General features: G+C 47.4%; 2 long non-coding RNA genes across 3 annotated transcripts in view; one reads left to right on the forward strand and one right to left on the reverse strand.

Annotated features, from left to right (window-relative positions):
• The window catches only part of LOC146036696 (uncharacterized), a 33,637-nt gene that overhangs the window by 696 nt on the left and 20,638 nt on the right, over positions 1–12,303 (forward strand). The window lies entirely within an intron of this gene.
• LOC146036695 (uncharacterized) lies at positions 45–5,434 on the reverse strand. The gene is made up of 3 exons (XR_014460932.1): positions 5,215–5,434; positions 3,848–4,024; positions 45–1,551 (listed from the first exon to the last, which is right to left on the reverse strand). It is a non-coding gene; the product is annotated as an uncharacterized LOC146036695 (long non-coding RNA).

Here is a 12,303-nt window from a genome sequence, read left to right on the forward strand (position 1 = left end):
GTGCGTATCAGGTACGGGCTTACCTGTAGTAATTCAAAATGCGGTGCGAGGTATGTGAGTTATTTCCCCCCTCGCTAATTAACCTCACACGTAATTGAATTCCCCCCTCAGACTGCCAGTTGGTGATTACTATTTTAGTCAAATAAAGGATGACACATAAAGACTAAAATCAACTGTTCAATGTATACATTAAAATGTCTTGACATTACAACTTAGAAGGGGGTAATACTTTATTGCTTTCTTGGCGTACTATGTGTGCATTTGTTAGAGCTTTATGTAGAAGGAAACACTACACATTTTTCAGCTTTTCAGAGCTGTCACAAAAAGACAATGAACAGATGGATTTTGTAGGGATTGAAATGCCATTAATGTGCATCATTTGGCATTTTTGGCCTAAGACTTTGTAACCACAAGGGATGTTGCTAACGAGGACACACAGTTACATTTTTTTCTGAATTGCTTTTCATTTATAATGACTTAATTGCGTTCATGAGCAGAACATTTCAAATATTTTAACAGAGTCTGTTATTAAAGAATAACCTCTAACATACTCCTGAAACTGCTTAGTAATTGTCCTTTAACCAAATTATTTATTTATTGTTCACAACATTCATTATCTCCCTCTTTGGCTCCCTCCCCCTTACCCCTCTTTTATATTTTTCACAGAACTTTGTGTCCTTGCTGCTTTTGTTTAACAAAAACACATTGACATTACTATAAACAAATTGAAAAATGTTTCAATTAGGCTGTTTATAGCAAATAATAGAATCAAAGTGGATTTGCTATAAATCACGATTGTGCATTTGCTTTGCAGATTGTGTGGCTTAAGGCCCATACACACGAGAAGATTATCTTTCCAATCTGGCTGGTTGGAATGAAAATCTGGAATTTTTTGGGAGCAAATGACAATTGACCATTTGCTCCTAAACATAGAGAACAGAAAAAATGGTCCTTCAGCCAAATTGGTTAAATCGATTTATGCAGATGACTGCTTTTGTCCATTTTCCAGCAAATGGTTGATTGTAATTTGTTCCCAGAAAATTCCAGATTGTCATTCTAACCAGCCAGATTGGAAAGATACTGTCGTGGGTTGAATCCTTTAAATTCCTAGGGACAACCATGTCCAGTGACCTAAGATGGGGATTAAACATAACCACAAACATCAAAAAGGTCCAACAGCGCCTGTTATTCCTGAGGCAACTCAGGAAATTCAACATTCCACAGGAGCTGCTGTGCGTATTCTACACCGCCATCATGGAGTCTGTCTTATGTTCCTCGATCACAATCTGGTACGGTGGCGCAAGCGAGAACGACAAACAAAAACTGCAGAGGGTAGTGAAGGCTGCGGAAAGGATCATAGGGACCGACCTCCCCCCGATAAGGGATCTGTTCTCATCCAGGGTAAGGAAACGCGCTGAGAAGATTGCGAAGGACAAGCTGCATCCCGATCACAACCTGTTCGACATCCTACCATCCGGAAGACGGTTCAGGTCCATCCCCGTCACAACGTCCAGATCCGCATGAAGCTTCTTTCCATTAGCCGTCCATCACCTGAACAATCCAATCAAAGCGAATGTAATCCCAATATCAACAGCCAAACAACGTGTCCCTACTTGGCGACTTGACCACCATAGTCGTAGCTAGAAATGGAATGCATGTAATGTCCTTATGTAATATATGTAATGTCTCCACCCCCCCTTTTCATCCCTGCTTGATGCTGCACTGCAATCCACAAAAAATTCCTAGTGTGCGCAAGCACACATGGCCAATAAAGTTGATTCTATTCTATTTTATAGTGTGTAAATTTAGGCAGAAATCTTAAGCCCCATACGCACTAAAGGATATTGGGAAAGCTTTCACTCAGAAAGGGGCACTCTGTGTGCTGGGCGGCAGAGTGGGCAGGGAGTTATTTAAAGTACTATTATTTCTGTATTTTAAGGGTGCATGACCATGCCACCTGCGATTAGTCCATGTCCCTGAAAAGTATCTGGGCCTGGTAGGCTCTTTTCTGCCCTGTGTGGGAGATACTGCAGGAGATAGGGGCTACCTCTCTGTTGTGCTCCGCAGCTAGCAGGATGAATGACAGGCCCAGACTTCCTGTGCAGTAGGAATTGGAAGAAGAAGGAAAGACTTTCTTTTTTGTTGGGGCACTCTTGAAAATTAAATTGTTACATCAGTGGAGGAGTATTGTTGATGTGTACTGTAGGACTATATGTGGCACCCCACAGCGGGTCCCACTAAGCAGGGCATTTGAAGTTGACCCCACCACAGAGAAGGGGTTAACTACCCTCCCCACTAGTGCCGATGCTGAAGGACAAGGGGCGGGACCTACCCAGAATGATGGAAGACGGGAGACCGGGCAGAGCGAAGGAGTGAGGAAGAGGCTGCAAGCGGAGGAGGTGCCCGGGGAGCGCGAAAGGAAGCCGGCTTGTGGTGTGAGTGGCAGAGTGCGCCAAAAAGAAGACGGGAGACCCGGCAGTGTGAGGGGGTTGATCGCGGCTGCAGCACCGGCAGTAGTCGGAGCCACTAACAGCAGCCTGCGGGCACAGGTGACGTCAGCCACGGCTGCACAGAGGAGGAGAGGGCAGCTGCAGCACATGGAAGTGGCAGACGCAGATACCGCCGCCGCTGCTAAAGGGAGAGAGAAGCCGACAGTAACGCGGGACAGAGGAAACCCCCGGTGCCCGGTGGAGCCCACAGACAACTGCACATGCTGATTCCTGGGCCCCGACGGGGGTAGTCCACCATGAGAGGAGCTCCCCTGACCCGGAGATCTGCCCTGCAGAAAATGTGAGTTTGGGCCCTGGCGCCCTTGATAGTGCACCTGTGATGTGCTCTATAGAAATAAGGGGAGATAGCAGGAGCCGGCCAAGTGCAGGGCCCAGTAAGGTGCTTAGAGTCCGGCCTAATTGTTGCCAAGGGGGCGTCACCCCCAGTGGCGTAAGTTCATCCCAATTGCCCGGAGGCAAGATAAATGTTGGTGCCCCCCCCCCTAATACAGACACATACACACCTCTGTCCCGCAAAAAAATGGGTATGGCCTCACAACCATTTCTTGGCCTCCGAAGGCATGATGAGGAGAAGCAGTGGTGAAAAGTGAGAGAGTGGGGGAGTGTGAGAGAGGGGAGAAAAGGTAAAAGTAAGTGTGAGAAGTGGGGGGGGGGGTGAGAGAGGGGAGAGTGTGTGAGAGATAGAGAGGGTGAGGGCTGAGCGTAGAAAGGGGTGTGAGAGAGCGTGAAGAGACAGAGTTGAGAGAAAGCGGGGAGAGAGTGTGAGCGGGAATCAAGACAGAGGGGTTAAAGAGAGAGGAGATGGGTGAGAGGGTGAAGAGGAGAGAGAGTTTGAGAGAAAGGAGTGAGAGAGGTGGAGAAGAAAGGGGGATGAGACATATTGAGAGAAGTGGGGGGGAGTAAATAAGGTAGATAAGAGAGATAGGGGTGAGAAAAGGAGAGAAGGGTGAGAGTAAGGGAGGGGGGTAAGTGTGAGAGAGGGGAAGAATAGAGGGGAGGTTGAGGGGAGAATGAGTGTGAGAAAGAGGGAGAAAAGAGAGAGGGGGTGGGATTGAGTGTGGAAAAAATAGGGAGAAAGTTAGAGATGGGGGGGAGGTAGGGTTACCACCTAGTCCCTTTAATTCCGGACACATATTAATTACACAGGTTCTGTGGCTGGCTGACTTCAAGACTACACTTCACCTGATTTTAAACTGCCACAGAACCTGTGTAATTAACATGTATCCGGAATTAAAGGGACTAGGTGGTAACCCTAGGGGGAGGAAGTGTGCGAAAAAGGGAAAGAAGAGAGAGCATTGATAGAAGTGTGCAGGGAGCAGCATACAGATCAACATTACCTTCTCTGTGTCACTGGATCCCTGTAAGAATGGGAGTGCTCATGGGGGGTTGCCCAATGTCCCACGGAGGTGTTGCAGCTCCCAGTATGTGTCCTGGCTCCCTCCAAGAGTGGTATACGGCCTGCTTCTGTGTGAGGTGATATGCGGGTCGTCCGGCTTCTGTGATATGCGGGTTGGCTGTTTAATATGTAAAAAAAAAAAAATCACATAAACGACACGGGTTGTTCGTTCATGTGTCTTGATGGCCTTCCGAAATCCTCCACTTTCTCTGTCACTCAACACAAACACACACCTGTTTCACTCAAACATGCACATGCGCAGTCACTCTACACTTAACAGACACACACATCTCTGTCACTTAACATCCACAAACCTGTTTCACTAAAAACACACATGCAGCACTGCACACCTCTTACATAACACACTTCTGTAACTAAATAAATAATCATACTGTACACTTCTAAACATCCATGCACACAGACTGCTCACTGATTAAACACACCTCCTGGCACATGTCACATTATTTGCATAAATGTACCCATTTATTTGGGCTGCAGATAAAGAAAAAATAACCCATACTCACACATAAAGGGGGTCATTCTAATTTGTTCGCATCCACAGTGCGTTCGCATGAGGAATCGATGTGCGTATGCGCTGGCGCATGTGTATCGCCACACTATTCGCCAAGCGCAGGCACCCAAACTGCGGGCAGGAGTGGCTGCGTATATTCGCACCCAGCATTTTATGGTTGTTCCCATGATAATCGGCCCGTGACGTGGGTGCCATGGGTGGACAGCTGACATCACCGGATGTCAGCTGCCTGCCAAGTTCCTCTCGAGTGTGCACGCAGATCTAAGTGAACTGAGAGTCACTTAGATATGCGTGCACGTTCCACATCATTGGATGGTCAGCGGCCATCGAATCATGTGACTGTTTCCACGTAGCCTGCGAATGGATGTTTATGTTAAACATCCATTTGCAGCCCATGAGAAGGGACATGGCATGCAAGGGGGGGCGATCGGACCGACATTTGGCAGGCGACGTATCACACACCTATACACATGCATATATAGTCATACTGTCACACACTTATACATACCTACACTTATGCACACCTATTCACCCATGCACACATTCCAACAGTATAATAATTACACACAGATAAATACATACAGTATATTATAGTTACACACACACAAATACATACTGTATATAATAGTTACACACACACACTGTACATAAGTTACACACACAGACAGATAAATACATACTGTACATAATAGGTACACATATACACACACACACACCCACACAAAGATAATTACATACTGGATATAACAGTTAAACACACACACAGTCACACTCACCATGCTGCTGCTGCTGCTGCAGGGCCTGCCTGGCTGGCAATGACTGTGTGTACAGTCCAGTCCAGTGCCGTGTAGCCACGCCCCCTTTTCGGACTGCTGCTCCGGAGCCACTCGTTCCCTTTTATCTGGCTGCAAGGAAGGTGCAACTGCTGCACAGTGCACTAACTGCAGCTGGATTGCAGAAACTGAAACTAAAATTAAGCTCCCAGCAGCCCTGAGCTTCCTGCAGCAAGGTCTGCTAGGAGCTGTAGTTTTTTTTTTTTTTTTTCATTTATGCGAGTGCACCATGCTCCTCTCTCTGTGCCCCCCCTAGTGGCTAACGCCCGGCGGCAAATGTCTCCATTGCCTCCGGGAGTTACGCCACTGGTCACCCCCCCATTGCACCCCCAGCAGAGGATCAGTGGCCAGAGTCCACTGGCCTGCATCAGAAGGGATCCCCTGCCTTTCCCCAGCTTGGCCGTATAGCCCATTCAAAAGTAACCCATTACACCTCACTTCAGTGCTTCTGGACGAGAACCCCCACCGAGAAGTAACCCCTGACCCATCATTATGCCGGCTACTTATCCTTAGGAAGGCCCTACTGTACTGGGACCCAGGCTGCTGATCCGCTTTAAATGTGATTTGCATTGTTGATAAATATTGTAAAACATTTCCTTCCTTGTACTGCTGAGAAGTACTGTAGAACGTTTCTTTTCCTTGCATTGTTGATGAACGTTGTAAAGCATTTCTTTTCTTTGCATTCACTGATAAGAGTTGTGCAATACTCCCCTTCCCTTGTACCATTGACGGGTCTGGTAAAACATTTCCAGAAGATTGCACTATATCCGTTTGTTGTAGAAAATAAAAGGAGCGTTGTATTGCATTTGTGGCCTGTTCTTTCCTCCAGAGCCCTTTTCCCCCGGAAACCAAGAACTTGCCTAAGCCCCGGCTCCGCGTACCACATTATACACAAATTGAAATAAGTACTGTCAGTGAATGAAAGTCGGCTCCTGATTGGAATCGGTCTGAGGAGAGGTGCGGAAGATGAAAATCTCTGCGTCTCTCCAGTCCATGAGCGGGTACCAGCCGGGAGCAGTGCGTCTGCCGCTGAAGATGCCGGGGTCGTCGCCGGGGACCAGGTGAGTAGGATTTCCTTCCTCAGGTACCCCTTTGGATTACTACAGATCCAGGACCCCGGAATCTTCAGCCCAGGAGCCCCGGACCCCGAACCAGCCCCGGAACCAGGACCAAAGCACCGGAACCGAACTCTTCAGCCCAGGAGCCAGGATCCCGGATCCAGGGACCGACCCACGGGCTCAAGGTAGGTAAGTATCAGTATGTGTGGGTTGTGGATGTATTAAACGTTTATTTTTCTGGGTGTCAGTGTGTGTTTTATTTAACTATTTCTTGTACTGTGGAACTACAAGTGCCAGCGGGCCCTTTAATGCCCCCCAATCTGGGACTTGTGGTTCTCCAAGTCCCAGCATGCGGGGTAGGCTTGCTGGGACTCATAGTTCTACAGTATAAGACAAAAGTTTTTATTCTCTTTTTACACTTTTCATCAGCCCGATGCCCACCGCCCAGGGGCATCGGGGACAGCCCCGGACTTTCAGCATGGGCTGGTAAGTCCTGGAGGGGGGGGACCCCTTCTTTGGGGGGGTCCCCACTTCCCCAGGACCCCTGTCCATGCTGACCAGCCAGGGGGATAATGCTTTGGCCGCGGGACCTTATATAATAAGTGTCCCCCGGCTGTGGCATTACCCTGCTGGCTGGTTGGGTCAGGTGCTGGTTCTTGAAATGCGGGGGACCCCTAGTCATTTTGTCCCCCGTATTTTGGGAACTAGCGCCGGACCTTGAGCCTGGTGCTGGTTTCATTAAATGAAGGGGACCCCTATTTGTCGGGGACCGTGATTTTATGTCACCAGCACCGGCTCAATGAGCCCGGGGCTGGTTATGCTCTGGCGGGGGACCCCGCGCAGCTGTTTTGTTTTTTTTTAAATTGCGATTTCCTGCAAATGTGCGATTTTCAGACCTGAAAATCGCACATTTTCAGGACTAAAGAAATCCCATCAAATCGCACCTATTCGCACTATTTGGCCTGTTTATCTCATTAAATATGCGAAAAACGGCCCAATCTTGCGATTTTCAAAAGTGCGATTAGGTGCTGTAAAAATCATGCGGTTTTTACCGCTACACATAGAATGTCACCCATAATATCAAATAAACAGTAGCACTATACGGAAGAAAAGAATATGTTATTTTGATTGCCAGTACTTTGTATGTAGATAGTATGCAGATCCTGTGCAATGCCAATAGCAGCAGGATCCAGGGAGGGAGGAGAATGAGAGTTTGCAGCAGGGCTTTTGCAGAGCACGGAGGAAGGAAAAGTTGACCTAGTGCTCATAGGCGAATCTAGAATTATGGTAATGGGTGGTCCCAGATCTAGACATATTAGAAGGGAGACCTTTGCACGGCGTAGCTGCGTGGCAGAAAGGGGGCGTGGCCTCATGGGAAGGAGGCGTGGCATCACAAAAAGGGGTGTGGTATTACACTTTAGACCATACACAGTAATGCCCATTACACTTTTTAGCAAACTCCGTAATACCCATTACACATAAGGCCACACACCATAATGCCCATTACACATTGTGCCACACATCATGATGCCCATTACATACTATATAACAAATCGTAATGCCCATTACATATTTGCCACATAAGTGCTGCTTACCTACGTGCTCATTGCTAGGGGGTTCTTGCTTGATGGCACCATAGTACCCATTACACATGATGCTGCACACAAAATGCCCCTTACACATGATGCTGCACACCGTAATGCCCCTTACACATTAAGCCACACATTATGCGTAATGCCCCCACATACTGCCACTTGTAGCATCCCTTAAGCAATGCCCATAAAAGTAACACTTACTGTAAATTTTTATATGAGCCTTCGCTGCTGCTGCAGGGAGAGATGGAGAGCGGTGCAGCTGCTTCTATGGGGAGAGGAGCAGAGCGCAGCGCAGAGCACGCTCCCACTCCCCTCCTGGTGTCCCCTCTAGCCAAGTGGACATTTGAAATATTGTGCGCGCTGTAGTTGTGCGTGAAGTCGGGGGAGCACGCTGGGCGCCAGCACCACATGATTAAAGGGGGGGGGGGGGGCGGGCTGAGCTGAAAGCGGGGAGAAGAATTGGAGGGGTGACAGTCATTTGCAACTGGGCAGAGAGCAGGGGGCTGCCCGGCTGTATTCAGAGCACTGCAGGCAGTGGCGCAACTAGATACATGTGGGCCCATAGCAAAAGTTTGTAAGGGCCCCTATTTATTACCTTATGCTGAAAAATGTATACAGCACATGATACTTTGACAGGCAAAGTGGGCCCCTCTCAGCTCTTGGCCCCATAGCAGCTGCACCCCATGCACCTATGGTAGTTACTCCCTTGACTGCAGGTCATGGCTATTTGAAATAATACCCCTTTCACATCAGAAAATGCAGGGATTTACCCGGGAATATGGTCCCAGGATCATGCAGGGACATTCCCAGGCTGACCCCTCATACACCAGCCTAGTCCCTGCATTTTCTGGTGTGAGGGGGAGACAACCACTCCCCTCTCCCTACCCCCCTTTAACCAACCAGCTATATCTTCGGAAAAAACTGACCCATTTACATGAGACCAGTATCATATTGAAGAACTTTTGAGTTGGCTTCAAATGATTTTGGTCCCGTGAAACTGGGCTGTTTGGTTCCAGAGAAATCTGCCCTCAAAGAACATAAACAGTCATGAAATTACATTTAAGAAATGAAAAAAAAACGGGTTAACCTCAATATCTCTGGAACCAATTAACCCATATGGATCCGGCCTGGTATCAGATTGAAGGCCCAGCGATATGGGTTCGACTGAGATCAACCTCGAGCTTCAGTGATGTCGAAGGGGGAACTGGCAGCCATTAAACTGGGTGGGGGTCGGAATTAGCGGGTCCCATGTTATCCTATAGGGAAAACGTTCCAGCTTTGCCTGGCAGTATCTCTGGTTCCCAGGGGGCTAGAGACATGGGGCTGGGCTCGTTGGAAGCCCCATCCCTCAGCTTCAAAATGGGCTAATGGGTGGTCCTGTGCACCCCCGGACCACCCCCTAGATTCGCCTATGCTAGTGCTGGGGGCCTGAGGGGGAACCAGCAGTGGCGGAATTTACCGATGGTCACTTCACTGGTGGTCACTTCACTGTGACCGCCAGTGACTTCCTATTGGAAGTCCAACCTGTCAGTCACCCAAATCAGTCCCATTGCGAGGTCTTATCTCCCTCCAGGATACCTCTATGGGCTGCTGTGGCAGCTCCCCCCCCCCCCCCCCCCCCCTCAAGAGCCACCACTGCAAATTCAGTATCCCCTTAAGGTGTCCCCATCCAGGGGCGGCTGGCCCCTTCTCACACTGACAGGACACAGCAGCATGCACTGTGCAGCAGCCTGACAATGACAGCCTGAGCTGGGAGACAGGTACAGCAACCTTTTTGGCTGTCTGGTGTATGCATACACAGTTAACAGGCCCTATTGCTACATAATATTGCACTAGCCTGGGGGGAGGTGGGGTTAGGCTAAGATGGCACCCTGCCCACCACTGCCTATCACTTTGACCATAAATATTTGGATTTGGACCACTAACCTGAGACACCCCTGAAAGAGCATCACAGTTTGGGAACCACTGTACTGGTTACAAGAATACAAGAATCCGTCCTATCCTTATATGACAGTGTATCTTTTATAAAGCCCCTCTCCCCCTGGTGGATTCTTATGGTTACGGATGAGCCCCTGAGGTCAGTCGGGGTCCTATGCGGCCACCTGCACTGACTTGTGGATAATCCGGCCTTACCCACACAGCACATATAATGAGCAGTTCTCTCTCACACACTTTTACTTTTCTGTATACTGTACATTATTATTTAGCTTTACAAGAAAACCACATTCTTGCTTTGCTATAACAGGCTGCATAAATACAGCTGTATGTATAACCCTTCCTTTGAATTGATATGGTGTGATAAACCATTAATGGAAAAAATAAATCCAATGCTTTTTTATCCATTAGCAAAAATAAAAGTTATTCAGAAAGAAAGTGAAAAATTAACTGTATAGTCTGCACACCTGGGTGGTATTGCTGTCAATAATGGAAATTGTACGTGTTTAGAAAATTACACCACCACAAAATATATATATTCGGAATGCAAAGCAAACACAAAAAGAAATGCAGCGCTGATATAAAAATTTATATAGTGGCTGTATTACGGTATTTTATAGAATAACATATAAAACCATCGATGAATAAAAACAATGATAGACCACCGTCTGGTGATATTGTGACACCTGCACTGGATTTGGGTGTTTAGTACCCCATGTGAAAGAACGTGTCCATATTATATTACCACACAATGGGATCCCTGGAGGAAGGAATCTGGAAACTTTCCCAATCGATCCAAGAGCAAAGTTCCTCACTACTGTATTTATACGGCACCCGTTTGTCCAGGTGGCTAGGACTTACGTTGTTATGGTGTTCGCAAGGATTCAGTCCAAAAAATGGTATAAAGTGTCCAATGTCCAGTGAATAAGCAGGTAGGAAATGATCAGACAGGTGGTGTCCAAGGCACAACTAACGCGTTTTGCTGCAGGACTCTGGTAGCTTTGTCAAAGGCAAAGCAATGATTTAAACCATAATTTCTCAGGTATGGGAGTAGAATTGGCAGATCACACACAGTACTTATGGCGGGATGTATTAAAATACAACACCGCCCGCCCGCCGCGATGCCAGCGCATATGTACTATCATATGCGGCTGGCATCGCGATGCGGTGACGGAGCCCCTCCGCGATACCTATACTCTGGTGTGCGGGAGGTCTCCGTCACCTCCCTGCCGCCTGGCTCTCCCCTCACGCCGGGGACAGCTAAGCAGGCTGTCCCTGGCGTCTCCTCCTCCCCCCTGCAGCCGGAAGGATGTCCGGCTGCTTCACTAGGGGGAGGAGGGGTTTGCCTTCCGGGGTCCAGGAGGACCCTTCAGGAAGGTAAGCCAGAGGGGGGGTCGGCGAGGCGTCTGGTTTGCGTCGGAGGCGGCGAAAAGAAGCCCATAGGCCTCTATAGGGTATCGCCACCCAAAGGTGGCGATACCCTTCAATGCGGTATCATTTTTGATACATTGGAAAATGCGGTAAAACCGGGGTTTTACCCCATTTTCCGTTTGATACATCTCGCCCTTAGGGTGAAAAAAATCCACTACGGATATAGGTGAATGCCTTCCAAGAATGTACTTATTTTATTTAATCATTTGATGTACAGATAAGTGAGCTGTCGAACTTAATCCTATGCTAATCCCCTACTGTATTGTTCTAAATATTGTATTGCAATAACAATAGGCCTTGGGGAGCCATGGTTTCACAAAAAACAGTGAAAAACCCCATGTCGACCTTTTGACTGTTGACCTAGGCACTGTCGACCTAATGCTTGTGTCTTTTACAGGATGCGCTAAGTGCTGTACCAGGTGTCAAAGGGCTAAGCGATAAACTGTTTCACAGTAAAATGGCTGTAGTTGGGAAATTGTTAGGTTTATTTACTGAGATGGGAGTTCTATTGAAGAGAGGATGTTTCAATAGGCAACCAATCAGAATCTATAGTTTTATTTAATTAGCACCTTCTAGAAAATAATAAATATAATCTGATTGGTTGCCCATAGCAACAGCCCATCTTCAATAGAAGTCCCATCTTAGTAAATAAACCCCAGTGAATACATATTTTCCTCACATAAAACCTGTCAGTTCTATTATTGTAACAGCACAGTGCTGGTGACTGTATGTTCCTGGACAAACAGTTTATATGACACAACAATGACACATCTTTTCCTTATTGTCTGAAAAAAATGACGTATCTGTGGTAATGACAATAATTTCCGGAATGGCTGGGATTTCAGATGTGTTGGGAATGTGTACGAATATTTTTGTCTATGTTACTGTGCTCTATATACAAATACATGTTAGTGTGTCTTGAGGATTACGTTTTAAGGTGCATTTATATTATTTAGTGGGCGGGAAGTACTAATACTGTAGTTGCGATAAGTATCACAATGGACAGCTCTTCC

This window comes from Crinia signifera, chromosome 9 (assembly GCF_055691185.1).
Source record: "Crinia signifera chromosome 9, ASM5569118v1, whole genome shotgun sequence".
Taxonomy (NCBI): domain Eukaryota; kingdom Metazoa; phylum Chordata; class Amphibia; order Anura; family Myobatrachidae; genus Crinia; species Crinia signifera.